Here is a 14,740-nt window from a genome sequence, read left to right on the forward strand (position 1 = left end):
CTAGAATATGTGTATCAAGAACCATATCTGACTTGTTCACTTTTTAAAAGTTGAGGTATAATTGACATATGTTACATTTATCTCAGGTTTACAGCATAGTGATACAATACACATGTACACTGTGAAATGGTCACAATTGGGCTAGTTAATATCCATCCCTATACATAGTTACCGAAAATATTTTTTCTTGTGATGAAAAATTTTTTAGTATTTACTCTCTGAGAGACCATCAAATATGCAATACAGTGTTATTGACTATAGTCACCATGCTGTACATTACATCCCCATGACTTGTTTCTTTTATGCTGGAAGTATGTACCTTTTCACCCCCTTAACCCATTTCAGACACACCCTTCACCCATTTCGTCCACCCCTTTTCTCTGGAAACCACCAGCCTGATCTTTGTATCTAGGAGTTTGGTTTTTGTTTTGTTTTGTTTTTAAGTTCCACATAGAAATGAGATCATATGGTATTTGTCTTTCTTTGTCTGACTTATTTCACTGTCCTTGCAACCCATCTCTGTTATTACAAATGGCAAGATTTTCATTTTTTTGTGGCTGAATATTTCATTGTATGTTTCCATGTATTATATATACACACATGCCTATACATATATAGATACCTATATGTGTATATGTGTATTAACCTCATTTTCTTTTTCCATTCATCTATAAGCAGACACTTAGGTTGTTTCTATATCTTGGCTGGTGTAAGTAATACTACAGTGAACATCGAGGTGCATATATCTTTTCTAGTTAGTATTTTCATTTTCTTTAGATGAATACCCAAAGGTGGAATTGTTAGATCATATAATAGTTCTGTTTTTAATTTTTGAAGGAACTTTCTATCCTGTTTTTCATAATGGCTTCACGAATTTACATTTCAACCAATAGTGCACAAGAATTCCCGTTTTTCTGCATCCTCACCAGCACTTGTTATATCTTGTCTTTTTGATAATAGCCATTCTCACAGGTGTGAAGTAATATATTAGTTTGGTTTTGACTTACATTTCCTTGACAATTAATGATTTTGAGCATCTTTTATGTACCTATGGGCCATCTGTATGCCTTCTTTGGAAAATGTTTATTTAGATCTTCTGCCCAATTTTTAATTAGATTTTTTGTTTGTTTTTGCTATTGAGTTGTATGAGTTCTTTACATGTTTTGGATATTAACCCCTTGCTAGATATATGATTTGCAGATAGTTTCTCGTATTCAGTAGTTTGCCTTTTCATTTTGTTGCTGGTTTCCTTTGCTGTGCGGAAGCCTTTTAGTTTGATATAGTCCCACTAGTTTATTTTTGCTTATGTTGCCTTTGCTTTTGGTGTCAGATTCAAAAAATGATTGCCAGGATCAATGTCACAGAGCTTACTGCCTGTGTGTTATGGTTCAGGTGTGACATTTTGTTAAGTCCTTAATCCATTTGAGTTAGTTTTTGTGTCTGGTGTAAGATAGGGCTCCAGTTTCATTCTTTCGTATATGGCTGTCCAGTTTTCCCAGCACCATTTATTGAATAAACTGTTTTTCCCCAAGACTTATTTACTTTCTTCCCAGAATCTAACACCGATTTCTGGCATTGAGCAGGTATTTAATAAATAACTATACGAATCAATAAAACCTTTTTCTCTCTTTTTATTTTTTATTTAGGGGCTTAAATATCACATTCCTCAAACTTTTTTGCTCCCATTTCTTTAATTGATTTGTATTGATGTCCTATACCTTTTGATGTCTGTTCCCAGATTTCCCAGGGATATTTATCAATTATTCAGGAGAAGTAGCATCTTGTAGTACATTTTAAATTGGTGCACATAATCTTTCAGGATATTCTTGCTGCATCACACATTTAATTATGTTTTATAGTGTTGAATACTGACAAGAGTAGTCCATGTGTAACCCAAGATATTGATGTTAGATTTTATCTTTAGTCAGATAGTCAGTAAATAGAATTTTTAGTTCCTACAGTGTTCTTAACTCTGTGTTAAGTACTTTGGGAAATTGAAAGCAGTAGATGACACGGCTCTTGTTCTCATGAACTTTAGGGTCTAACAGGTAAAAAAAAAAAAAAAAAGTCATGTACAATGTGGCCGAATTTATAAAACTGAGGAAAATTTAGGGAAACGGTGCCATTATTATATACTTTAAGAACTGGAAAAATTTTCATTAGAGAAGTACAACTTGTGGTAGGTCTTAAGTAGATAAGATTTGCAATAATCAAGAGGGGGCAGGTCGCTTGGATGGGAATAACAGGGGGGAAGACATTGATTGGAGTGGAGATTCTTCAGTGGAAATAGTGGAAAATAAAGTTGAACAGATTCAGAGAGGCAAGACCAGCTTATACAAGGCTTCGAAAACCAGATAGAGAACTTTGATTTTTTTTATGTATGGTGCAATTAATTCTTGAATAGTATCCTATAGTTGAGAGCAGTTTGTAGGATGCAGCAGAAGGAGAAAGACCCTTCCAGAAATGTGAGTTACCCTTCTTTATAGAAATGAACATTTTCAGCAGATTGTAGCCACGGAAATGGAGAAAAAAGTACAGAGTTAGGTTATTTATGAACCTGAAAATTGACTTTTTTTTCTTTTGCAAGAGGCATGTTTATATTTCTTTCTGGTGACACCAAAATCATTATTAGGATTATGAATGAGTAATAGCTTCTTTTCCATTACTGTACATATGTGATTTAGAACAGGGTAAAGGGTCATTATAAGACAATGATGCTACAATTATTGCACTACCTGTCCATTTAGTAAGTCTGTTACCCACCTATTTCCCTTTTTCAAAATATGCTTTCCAAAAGCACAATCTCAGTCTTATACATCTTTCTTACCCTTAGGTCCTAGTTACAAGTAGGCACTCAACCATGCTTACTGAATTGAAGTCTTACTTTTCCATAGCTCATAAGTTTTGGAAGAGGCCAACATTTTCCTCTTTCTCATTTTCAAGTGCTTTCCAAGCCACAGCAACAGAATGGAAGAATAGGTCTATAATAAGATTCACAGACTGGTATCGGTCTGCCTTTATTCCTGCTTTGCTAAAATTCTCCAAATCCTTCTGAAATGTCCCACAGACTTGAGGAAATGGGTTGGGAGAAAGGTGGTGGGGATGTGGTTCCTCTTCTACTGTGTTCTCTAACCCAGTATTTCGGCTAGTATTTTTTGCTTTCAGGGAAAAGCAAGGAGGTCAGCCAGGCTGGAGCAGAGATCACTGGGAAGAGGGATGGAAGAGGAAGTAAAAAGACAACGGGGAAGAAAAATCCTGTAGGGACTAATAAGTCATTGTAAGGATTTGGACTAGTAAAAGTGAGTAATACAGGATGCCAGAGAAGGATATTGGTTAGGGAAATGATAGAACTCTTTTTGGCTATGTTAATAGTGTCACTTTGGGTGTTGTGTTGAGACTAGACCATGGGGAAGAAAGTATAGCAGCAAGTGGACCTGTTGACCTGTAGCTTATTGAGGTAGTATCTGCCTATAATCATGGTGACTTGGCTGAGTGAAGTATCACTAGAGGAAATAAGGTCAAATTTATGATATATTTTGAGATGGAGCCAATAGAATTATGCCAGCTGTCTAGATGTGTGGTGTGTGTGAGAGAGGGGATCAGTTATTTTCACTGAGCAACTGGAAGGGTAGATTTGCTGTTTTCTGAGACTTTAAAGAATATAAAAGCAAAGGTGTGGGGACAGAAGAAGACATAAGAGTTTGCTTTGGCCATGTTAAATTTGAAATTCTATTAAACATCTAAATGGAGATGTTGAATGGACAGATAAATAGTCTGGTGTTTAGAGGCTAGATCAAGAGTGTTTCCTGGGAATTGTCACCATGTAGAAGATACTTAAAGTCATGACACTATGTGAGATCATCTAAGAAGAGAGCGTTTGTAGAGAATTGTAATAGCCCAAAGACTGAATCTTTGGACACTGCAACATTTAGAGTTAGGGAAAATGAACTAGCAAGAAAACCAGTAAAGCTGGTAGTGAGGTAGGAAGGGAACACAGAGACAGCAGTGTCCAGAAGGATTTAAGAAAGTGTGTCAAGAAGGTGGCAATGGTCAAATGTTTCAGTTTCCTCTAATAGGTCCTATTAGTCAGTGCTGCCCACCGGTTCTAAAAAGCAACCACAAAAATCTCAGTCTCTTGACACAAGAGAATTGATTTCTTATTCAGGAAAAGTACATTGCTGTGGTCACAGTTTAACTCTTCTGCAAGCAGTCACTTGGGCATCTGCCATTTAGTCACACTGCTGATCCTGTGGATGTTCTGCATTCAGCCAGCAGATAAGCAAAGAGAAAGAAATAAGGAAAGCACACTTGCTCTTGATTGCCTCTAAAGCTTAGAGAGGTACTATCTAGCTTTAGGTCATATGTTATCAGTGAGAATCATTCACATAGGCTTGCCTTGCTGCAGACTGAGGAATATAGGGGAGCAGATAGAATGTTTAATGAGGACTCTTGTCTCTGACGCAGAGAGTGACAGTGATCCTGGAGCTAAAATCTTCAAAGAATGTGGGTGAGGGTGTTGACCTCTGGATCATATAGATTATTGCAGTAAGAAGTAGTGATAAGTGTATGGTTGGAAGACATGAAATCCAAAGTGAGGTTATTTTTTTTTTTTTTAGGGAGGAGATAAAAAAAAAAATAGTGGCAGTGAGGATCAGGGAAGCCGTTGAGCCTATTCCCAGGCCCAGTTCTTTGCAGGATATGGCAGAGAAAACAGCTAGTTAAGAGGACTTCCCAGAAAGCAGTGTCCTCTGATTTGTTAGAAAAAAAATTGGAGAGTAAGTTCAGAGAAAAGTTTTAGGAAGATATGGGAGATTTTACTAGTGATCTGAGTTTTAGAGGGCAGAACAGAAGAGATTTCAGTGTTGTTGAATCAGAGATGGCATCACTTAGGGTTACACAGAGCTCTTTGGTGATGAGCCTGGGTCATAAGGGATGTTTAGAGTTTTGGGCTTCTCCTGTTGGCTGATGTAAATGGAGATGAATGGAGATTCAGGACATGAAAGAATTAACCCCAGAATATTAAGGCAGTGTTATGTGGCAAGTATTGGGGGTTGGAGGGATATGGTCTTTTAGGATCACTCAGGTTGGTTGGTTATTGGTTATTCTAATTTTGTAATATATGTGTATGTATTAGGCACAGTTCTCAGTTTTCTTATCAAGTGTGCAAAATATAACTTTATTTTTCTCTAGCAGAGATAGAGAACTTATCTATGATCTTCAGTTATACTGGGTTAAAGAAGTAATAATGTAAAGTCAATTCAGGGTCACTCGGAGTTGTGTCAGAGTTTTATGGGGATAATATTAACGAAAGAATTTGACTCTTGTCTGGGTTCTGGGGCATCCTCCTCTCTCTGGGGCAATATAAGTGGAATGCTTGGAGGTACCTTTAGAAGTAGAAACCTCAGTTAATCAACCAATTTTTCTTTCTTTTTCTTTGAGTATTTAAAACAAATTTGGGGGCACCTGGGTGGCTCAGTCGGTTGAGGAACTCTTCATTCCAGCTCAGGTCATGATCCCAAGGTCACAGGATCAAGCTTCGTGTCCAGCTCAGTGCTGAGCATGGAGCCTGCTTGAGATTTTCCCTCTCCCTCTCCCTCTCCCTCTCCCTCTCCCTCTCCCTCTCCCTCTCCCTCTCCCTCTCCCTCTCCCTCTCCCTCTCCCTCTCCCTCTCCCTTCTGTTCCTCTCCTCCACTCGCATGCATGCACTCTTCTCTCTCAAATTTAAAAAAAGTTTGAAGAAATGAAACTTAAATGATACTTTCAGCAAATACGTAAAATAATATACTTAGTGGATACTTAAAAATGATTGCAATTTTATGTCCCAACTTACATCATTAGACAAAAGAATAATGAAATTTTTAGGCCTGGAGTTTTCCTTTGGAGTGCAGGACTCTCAAATTAGTCAAAGATCAGAACTTCTTTTTCCTGCTGTCCACTTAAAAGCAAAAGGATCAAATGCAGGTCACATAAACACAGTTCATGAATTTATTTTGGTTAATATCCAGAGTATGGTATGGGGTCATAATAGATCAATTTCTAACTACTGTAGCAACAATCAAATAAAATGAGCAACATTGAGGGTAAGCAAAACAACTAATTGGTCTTCTCTTTTCACTCTCTCTCCCAATGATATAGCTGTATATTACAATGATAAATATTCTGTGTGAATATCAGAATTTTCACTTCTAAAACCCAAATTTTATTACATTTCTTTCCATAGAAGTTTTCACCATCTTCTTAATACCTTCAGGATAAATTTCATGTTTCTCAGCATGATAGTTAAGGTAGTTCACAATTAGGGCTTAAACTTAACCTTTCCAGCCCTGTCTCCAGTTTATCAGTTTCATTTGCTGTGCAGTATACTTCACACTAAACTCTTCACTGTGTACTTTGTGCCTCTGTTCATGTTCTGCCTACAACTCCTTCTTTCTTAAGAATTTGTCCTGAACCCAAACTATGTTACCTCCCCTGTGAAGACTTTACCAGTGCTTGATTGAATTAGACAGTCTGTAATTTGCAGAATATTTTAAAGCATAGCATTCATCATGCTCTTTGACAGTTGTATGTAATTAGATTAATATCTCCTATCTAGATTGTAAGCACTTGGAGGATAAGGATTGTGTCATATTTTTCAGCCCTTACTGCAGTATCCTGGAATATAGTAAATGGATGTTTAATAACATTTTTGCTTATGATGAATGAGATTCCTTTCTGCCTTCCTTCCACACCTTTTTCCCCCCTTTTTTCTCCTTTTGCTTTTTACAACATAAATGTGAACACTCAAATTCTAGTAGTGATCTGATTAACCAAAGTTTTCTCATTTATTTTTCTATAATTCCCTGGTGAGCTTCTTAGTTTCCCTCTGAACTCTTACAACTATAAAGATCAGTGTTCAGGTTAAGACTACTGCAGAAGGAGAAGCATTATGAAGGTATTCATGAAGGACAAATACTAAGTAACAACACCAATTTTATAGAACTACAGGAAAACCAGCCTCATTATTTTAGAGTTGCACTTTGAATAATTTAATCATCATTGAAACTTAGTTCTGAGTATAAAATATGTAAAAAAAAACCCCAATACGCCTTGTCAAAAGTTGTAGCTATAAATAGGGGACTGTCTCTTCCAACTTAAAAATTCTTCATGCTCCTCTAAGGTCTCACGATGTTAACTCCAAAAGCTTCATTTCCTCATTTTCTACCCTGTGCTGTTGTTTCTGGTGGTGGTAGTGTTGGTTGTATTGTGGGTACACACACATGAAGAGTCATGGAAGTTTAAACTTCTTGTTGTTACTTATTTTATTTTGCAATTAAGGCCAGGGTGAAAGAATGTTAATAGTCTTGATGGATCAGTGTAGTAATCAGTATATAACTTGAAGGGCAGATTCTAGAGACATTTGTATCTTTAATACTTAGGACATGATGGTGTTTCTGAGTGCTTTTTCTCTCCTCCCCTCCTCTTCCCTCCCCTTTCTTTCCTTGCCCTTGATTTTTTTTTCTTCTTTCTTTACAGATAGCAGAATGCCTGTCTCACACCATGGTTTTCCTGTGAGATATAGGCAGCCTTTAATGCTTCTCTCTTGAGAGTTAAAAGATAAGAACTGAAACCTAAATAGCTGGAGGTATTCTAAGATCGCATATCTTGAATGGTGGAAGGAAAGGTGGCTCCTAGGTTTCCTGATTGCAGTTTTATGCTTTGAGGAAGCTTGTATGTAAATATATTTATCCGATTAGTGTCTGCAATTCCACGACTGAGGAGTTTTTTGTTTTTTAAAAAAATCTTAAAGCCTACCACATGTATGTATAAACTCCTTGAGAACTGAGACCATGTCTATTTTAATCACTATGGTATTTCCAGTTTCCAACTTAGTCCCTAATACATAGCAGGTGCTCCTTAAGCACTGTTGAATGACGTTTTAGCATATTGAAATTATGGGATATGTTTTCCTTCCTTCCTTTTCCTTTTCCTTTTCCTTTTCCTTTTCCTTTTCCTTTTCCTTTTCCTTTTCCTTTCCCTTTCCCTTTCCCTTTCCCTTTCCCTTTCCCTTTCCCTTTCCTTTCCTTATTTTTAAGTTAGTTGCACTTTCTGATTTTTTATCAAATATCAACATATATTCTGTAATAAAAGTATCTCCAAAAGTAGACCATTTATCAGCAAGAGAACACCTTAAGCATGTGAAAAGCTAACACAATCTTTTATCCTAGTCTTTTATGATGTCTTTGTGAACAAGATAATGAAATGTGATACTACATGTCACTGTTGTATCAGCGTCTGCTTTCTCTTCTGAAGCATTTACCCTCTTTCTCTTTCAAATCTCTCCACAGAAACCTAAAAAGTATGCCATTCTAGATAGCCTGTGTTCTCCATTTGGCCTTTAGCTTTCTGAACTTGTAATGAAGAAAAGTGTATCCCTTAAGCTTGCAACTCTCCCCTTTTTTATTAGGAAGTTCTTTTTGGTAGTCATCTTCTTGTTTTGCTTAAGATTCTTTATGTTGCCTCTCCAGGATGATCTACAACCTGAGTTTGCAAGGCTTACTTTCAGGAGGTTTTTTATTTTTATCTTAAGTTTCCTTTTAGGTAATTCAACTCTGCTTAAGGCTGCTACCCCTTGGCATAATAATGTCTTGGCTATGAGTACATGTCTGAACAGCGTGGTTTCTTTTGAACATAAAAGAGAAATAAAAATTGGCACACTTTGCATCTTGGTGATTATGTAAAATCTGAAATAAAAAAATAAAATTTGAAATAAACATGAAGCCGTAAATCATAAATATATACCTCACACAAAGTTACATTTTTTTAATAAAAGTGTTTAATAATATGCTATTAGGGAAAGATTTTAAGGAAGTATACATAGGATGTTTTATCTTTCAAAAAAGATATTATAATGTATGTCATTGGTGAATCATTATGTTATACACCTGAAACTAATATTGTATGTCAACTACAATTAAAATTATATCAATTGATTGAATCATCCAATATTTACTGAGCAAGTCACTATACTACTGTAGGGTGCTACATTAAACAGAAGAAACATGGATTGCCTTTTCAGAGAAATGAGTATGTCTTGGCATCAGTGTTATAATGAATCAAGTGCCTAAACATGCAAATTGATGGTTAAATGTCTCAAGTTTAAAGGAAAAAATGCTATAGGAAGTTTTTGTTGTTGTTACTCTCCTATTAGAAATCATTCTCTCCGATTGACCAGGTACTAAACTTGACCTACTTTTTTTTGATAGCACCTTGTTAAGGGTTTTACACAGGTGATGATAAAATCCCAAAACAAGGCTTAATTCTGAGAAACACTTACTATGAAAAATGAATTATATTGTTCTGGCTGAACAGTATTTGACTATTTAATATCATGAAATAACCTTTCTATTGTGAGAATCTTGAACTGAATATTGTAAGCCATTTGGTATCAAATGCAATATTTGGTGCCATTAGTTTATATATACTATAGAGTGCTTAGAGTTACATTTAACCATTGACATCATTACTCAAATCCTCAAAATAAGAACAGAGGGTTTTGACATACTGACTTTGAGTAATTGTTACCAGATTCCAGTTCAACCTCAAGAAGGAAAAGGAATGTTCTGATGTAAATCATTGATTGAGAGGTAGAAGCAAAAAATAGGATCATTTAACTATTAGGCCTGTAATTTCTAGCTTTATTTTTCAGCCAGTTTATCTAATTGGTGTTAGATTAATATGGACATAAGATTATTTCTTATTGGAAGAGTAGGATGATTGGTGGGCAGAGTTCAGAAGATATCTTCAAAGTTCAAGCATTAACTGGTACCATTTATTACTATACCATATCATAAGGCTTTACTGCTCCTTTTGGAAAGATAAATATTTAGATGTTTAATACAATACCATTGAGAATTATATATGTTATACAGAGTTGTGTCAGAATTCTGAGAGATTATAGAGGAAGGACTAAGTCTAATTTGGGGAAATCACTGACCATTTTTCAGAGGAAATGGTATTTAAGGTAGAACTAAAACAACAGCCTGATTGTGATAGAAGAGGTGGGAACTTGTGTTTTATATCTGGTAACTTTCAAGTTCTTTTGTACACTTTACAATTTTTTTTATCATCATTTTCCTATATTATAGTAGTTTCATGAACTGTTTTCATATACACTAAAACATTTAACATGAATAGTATTGTTGCCATTCGATAATAGTATTTTCAATTTCTGACACTTAGATTAACTTGCTTTCCTTAAGTATTATGGTAAGTGACACAACTGAAACACATAAGTTGACTCCAAGTGTATTACTTTTTCTTTTTTTCTTTTTTTTGTATACACACACACCACATCTTTACCCATTCATTTACTGATGGACACTTGGGCTGCTTACATAATTTGGCTATTGTAAATATTGCTTCATTAAACAGGCGGGCATACATATATCTTTTCATATTAGTATTTTCATATTCTTTGGGTAAATACCCAGTAGTATAATTACCAGATCATAGGGGAGTTCCATTTTTAAATTTTTGAGGAAGCTTCCTACTGTTTTCTACAGTGCCTGCGCCAGTTTGCATTCATATCAGTGGTGCACTAGGGTTCCTTTTTCTCCACATCCTTGCCAACACTTCTTGTTTCTTGTGTTTTTGATTTTCACCATTCTGACAGGTGTGAGGTGATAATCTCATTATAGTTTTGATTTGTATTTCCCTAATAATGAATAACATGGAGCATCTTTGCATAGGTCTGTTGGTCATCTGGGTGTTTTCTTTGGAGAAATGTCTGCTCCTATCTTCTTCCCACTTAAAGTGGATGATTTGTTTCTGTGGGTATTGAGTTGGATAAGTTCTTTATGTATTTTATTTTCATGATTTTTTTTAAAGTTTACTTATTTTTGAGAGAGAGACAGAGCACGAGAGCAGAGAGAGAGGGAGACACAGAATCCGAAGCAGGCTCCAGGCTCTGAGCTGTCAGCACAGAGCCTGATGCAGGGCTCGAACCCATGAACCCTGAGATTATGACCTGAGCCAAAGTTGGACACTTAACCGACTAAGCCACGCAGGTGCCCCAGTTCTTTATGTATTTTAGATATTAACCCTTTTATTGAATATGTCATTTGCAAATATCTTCTCCCACTCAGTAGGGTGCCTTTTGGTTTTGTTGATTGATTCCTCTTTTGTGTAGAAGCTTTTTATATTTAGTTCCAGTAATTTATTTTTGCTTTTGTGTCCCTTACCTCAGGAGACCTATCTAGAAAAATGTTGTTATGGCTTAAGTCAGAGAAATTACTGCCTATGCTTTCTTGTAGGATTTTTATGGTCTCTGGTCTCACATTTAGGTCTTTCATCCATTTTGAATTTATTTTTGTATATGGTGTAAGAAAGTGGACCAGTTTTATTCTTCTGCATGTTGCTGTCCAGTTTTCCCAGCATCATTTGTTGAGGAGACTGTCTTTTTCCCATTGGATATTCTTTCCTGCTTTGTTAAACATTAATTGACCATGTAATTGTGGGTTTATTCCGGATTTTCTATTCTTTCTTTTGATCTCTTTGTATATTTTTGTATCAGTACCATACTGTTTTGATTACTACCGCTTTATAGTATAACTTGAAATCTGAAATTGTGATACATCTGGCTTTATTATTATTCTTCAAGATTGCTTTGGCTCTTTGGAGTCTTTTTTGATTCCATACAAAATTTAGGATTATTTGTTCTAGTTCTGTGAAAAATGCTATTGGTATTTTGATAGGGGTTGCATTAAATCCGTGGATTGTTTTTGGTAGTATGTACAAATAACAATAACAATATAGCAATATAGCAAATAACAATATTTGTTCTCCTAGTCCATGAGTGTGGAATGTCTTTGTCATCTTCAATTTCTTTCATCAGTGTTTTACAGTTTTCAGAATGTAGGTCTTTGACCTCCTTGGTTAAGTTTGTTTCTAAGTGTGTTATTATTTTTGGTGCAGTGATAAATGGGATTGTTTTCTTAATTTCACTTTCTGCTGCTTCATTGTTAGTGTATAGAAATGCAGTAGATTTCTGCACATTGATTTTGTATCATGTGGCTTTATTGAATTCATTGATCAGTTTTAGTAGTTTTTTGGTGGAAGTCTCCTTACCAATTTGGATGCCTTTTATTCCTTTTTGTTGTCTCATTGCTGTGTCTAGGACTTACAGTACTGTTTTGAATAAGAGTGGTGAGAATGGACCTCCTTGTCTTGGTCTTGACCTTAGGGGAAAAGCTCTCAGTATTTCACCATTGTGTATGATGTTAGCTGTTTTTATATATGTGCTGTATTAGGTTGAGGTATGTTGCTTTAAGCCTAATTTGTTGAGGGTTTTTATCATGAATGGATGTTGTACTTTGTCAAATGCTTTTTCTGCATTTGTTGAAATAATAATACAGTTTTATTTTTGGCTTATTGATGTGATACATTACATTGATTGATTTGCAATTATTGTACCATCCTTGCTTCCTGGGAATAAGTCTCACTTGATCAGTGTGTTATTTTTTTTTTTTTTAATGTATTGTTAGAGTCAGTTTTGCTAGCATTTTGTTGAGGATTTTTGCATATATGTTCATCAGAGATATTGGCCGGTAGGGCTTTCTTTTTTCTAGTTTCAAAGAATGAAGTGGGAAGTTTTCTTTCCTCTTCTGTTTTCTGGAATAGTTTGAGACGAATAGGTATTAACTCTTTTTTTAAGTGTTTGGTAGAATTCATCTGTGAAGCCATCTGGTCTTGGACTTTTGTTTATTGGGAGTATTTTGATTATGGATTCAATTTCATTGCTGATAATTGGTCTGTTCATATTTTCTATTTCTTCCTGATTCAGTTTTGAGAAATGTATGTTTCTAGGAATTGATCTATTCTAGGTTGTCCAATTTGTTGGCATATAATTTTTCACAATATTCTTTTACAGTTCTTTGTGTTACTCTGTTGGTATTTTTCCTATTTTATTTCTAATTTTGTTTATTGGAGTCTCTGTCTCTGTCTCTCTCTCTGTCTTCATTTTGAAAGTCTGGCTAACAGTTTATTAATTTTGATCTTTTCAAAGGACAGCTGTTGGTTTCATTGATCTGATTTTTTTAAATTTTTTATTTCATTTATTTCTGTTCAAACTGTGTTATTTCCTTCCTTCTGGTGTTGGGTTTTGTTTGTTTCTCTTTTTGTAGTGCCCTTAGGTGTAAAGTTAGGCAGTTTGAGAGTTTTTCTTGTTTTCTTGAGGTAAGTTTATATTGCTATAATCTTCCTTCGTAGAATAGCTTTTGCTGCCTCTCAAAGATTTTGGACTGTGTTTTTGTTTTCCTTTCTCTCCGTGTATTTTTTTTATTTCCTCTTTGATTTCTTGGCGATTTCACTGTTCAGTAACATGTTATTTAATCTCCATGTATTTGTGCCCGTTCCAGATTTTTTCTTATGTTGGTTTCTAGTTTCATATAGTTGTAGACAGAAAAGATGCATGGTATGACTGCAGTCTTTTTGAATTTGTTGAGACTTGTTTTCTGGCCTCATATATGATTTATTTTAGAGAATGTTCCATTTCCACTTGAAAAGAATGTGTATGCTGCTGTTTTAGTGTGGAAATTTGTGAATATATCTGTTAAATTTATCTGATTCAGTGTGTCATTCAGAGCTACCTTTTTCTTGTAGATTTTGTTTGGATGACCTGTCCATTAATGTAAGTGGGGTGTTAAAGTCCCCTACTATTATTATTTTACCATGGATTATTTCCATTAAGTTTGTTATTAACTGCTTTATATATTTCTATGTTAGGTGCATAAATATTTAATACTGTATGTTCTTCTTGGTATGTTCCTTTATGATTATATAGCGTGCTTTGTCTCTTGTTACAGTCTTTGTTTTAAAGTCTGTTTTGTCCTATATAAATATTGCTACCCTGGCTTTCTTTTCATATCCATTTGCATGCTAAATGCTTTTCATTCCCTTCACTTTCAGTCTGAATGTTGCTTTAGGTCTGAAATTAGTCTCTTGTAGGCGGTGTGTAGAATAGGTCTTGTTTGTTTTTTTTTTTAATCTATTCCTGCACTCTGTCTTTTGAGGAGCAATTAGTCTATTTACAATCAAAGTAATTATGTATGTATTGTCATTTTTGTTACTTTTTTATTATTGTTTTTGTAGTTCTTCTCTGTTCCTTCCCTTCCTCTCTTCTTTCATGATTAGTTGGATTTCTTTGGTGGTATACTTGGGTTCCTTTCTGTTTATTGTTTGCATGTCTATTACTGGTGTTTGATTTGTGATTACCATTAGGTTTGTATGTAAAGTCTTCTGCGTATAGCAATCCAGTTGATGGTCACTTAAGTTTGAGCCCTGTCTTCATGTCTCTTGCATTTTAGGTATTTGGTGTCATACTTGATATTCTTTTATTTTGTGAGTTCCTTGACTAATTTTTACAGGTGTATTAATTTTTACTGCTTTTTTGTTTCCTTCTACTCTTGCTTTTACCTATGGTCTTTCCTTTCTACTCAGAGCATCCCCTTTAACATGTCTTGTAGGACTGGTTTAGGGGTGAGGAATTCCTTATCTTTTCTTTGTCTGGGAAACTCTGTTTCTCCTTCTGTTCTTAACGATAGCCGTGCTAAATAGAATTTTTCATTTCAGCACTTTGAATATATCATGCCATTCCCTTCTGGCCTGCATTTTCTGCTAAAAAATCAGCTGATAGCCTTATGGGATTTCCCTGGTACATAACTGTGTTTCTCTTGCTGCTTTTAAAATTCCCTATCACTACTTT

The 14,740-nt window shown here is 35.2% G+C and overlaps 1 protein-coding gene across 11 annotated transcripts in view; it reads left to right on the plus strand.

Annotated features, from left to right (window-relative positions):
* Nucleotides 1-14,740, plus strand: part of VPS13B (vacuolar protein sorting 13 homolog B) — an 805,543-nt gene that overhangs the window by 358,726 nt on the left and 432,077 nt on the right. The gene's annotated exons all lie outside the window — the stretch shown is intronic.

Source organism: Neofelis nebulosa, chromosome 14 (genome assembly GCF_028018385.1).
Source record: "Neofelis nebulosa isolate mNeoNeb1 chromosome 14, mNeoNeb1.pri, whole genome shotgun sequence".
Lineage (NCBI taxonomy): Eukaryota > Metazoa > Chordata > Mammalia > Carnivora > Felidae > Neofelis > Neofelis nebulosa.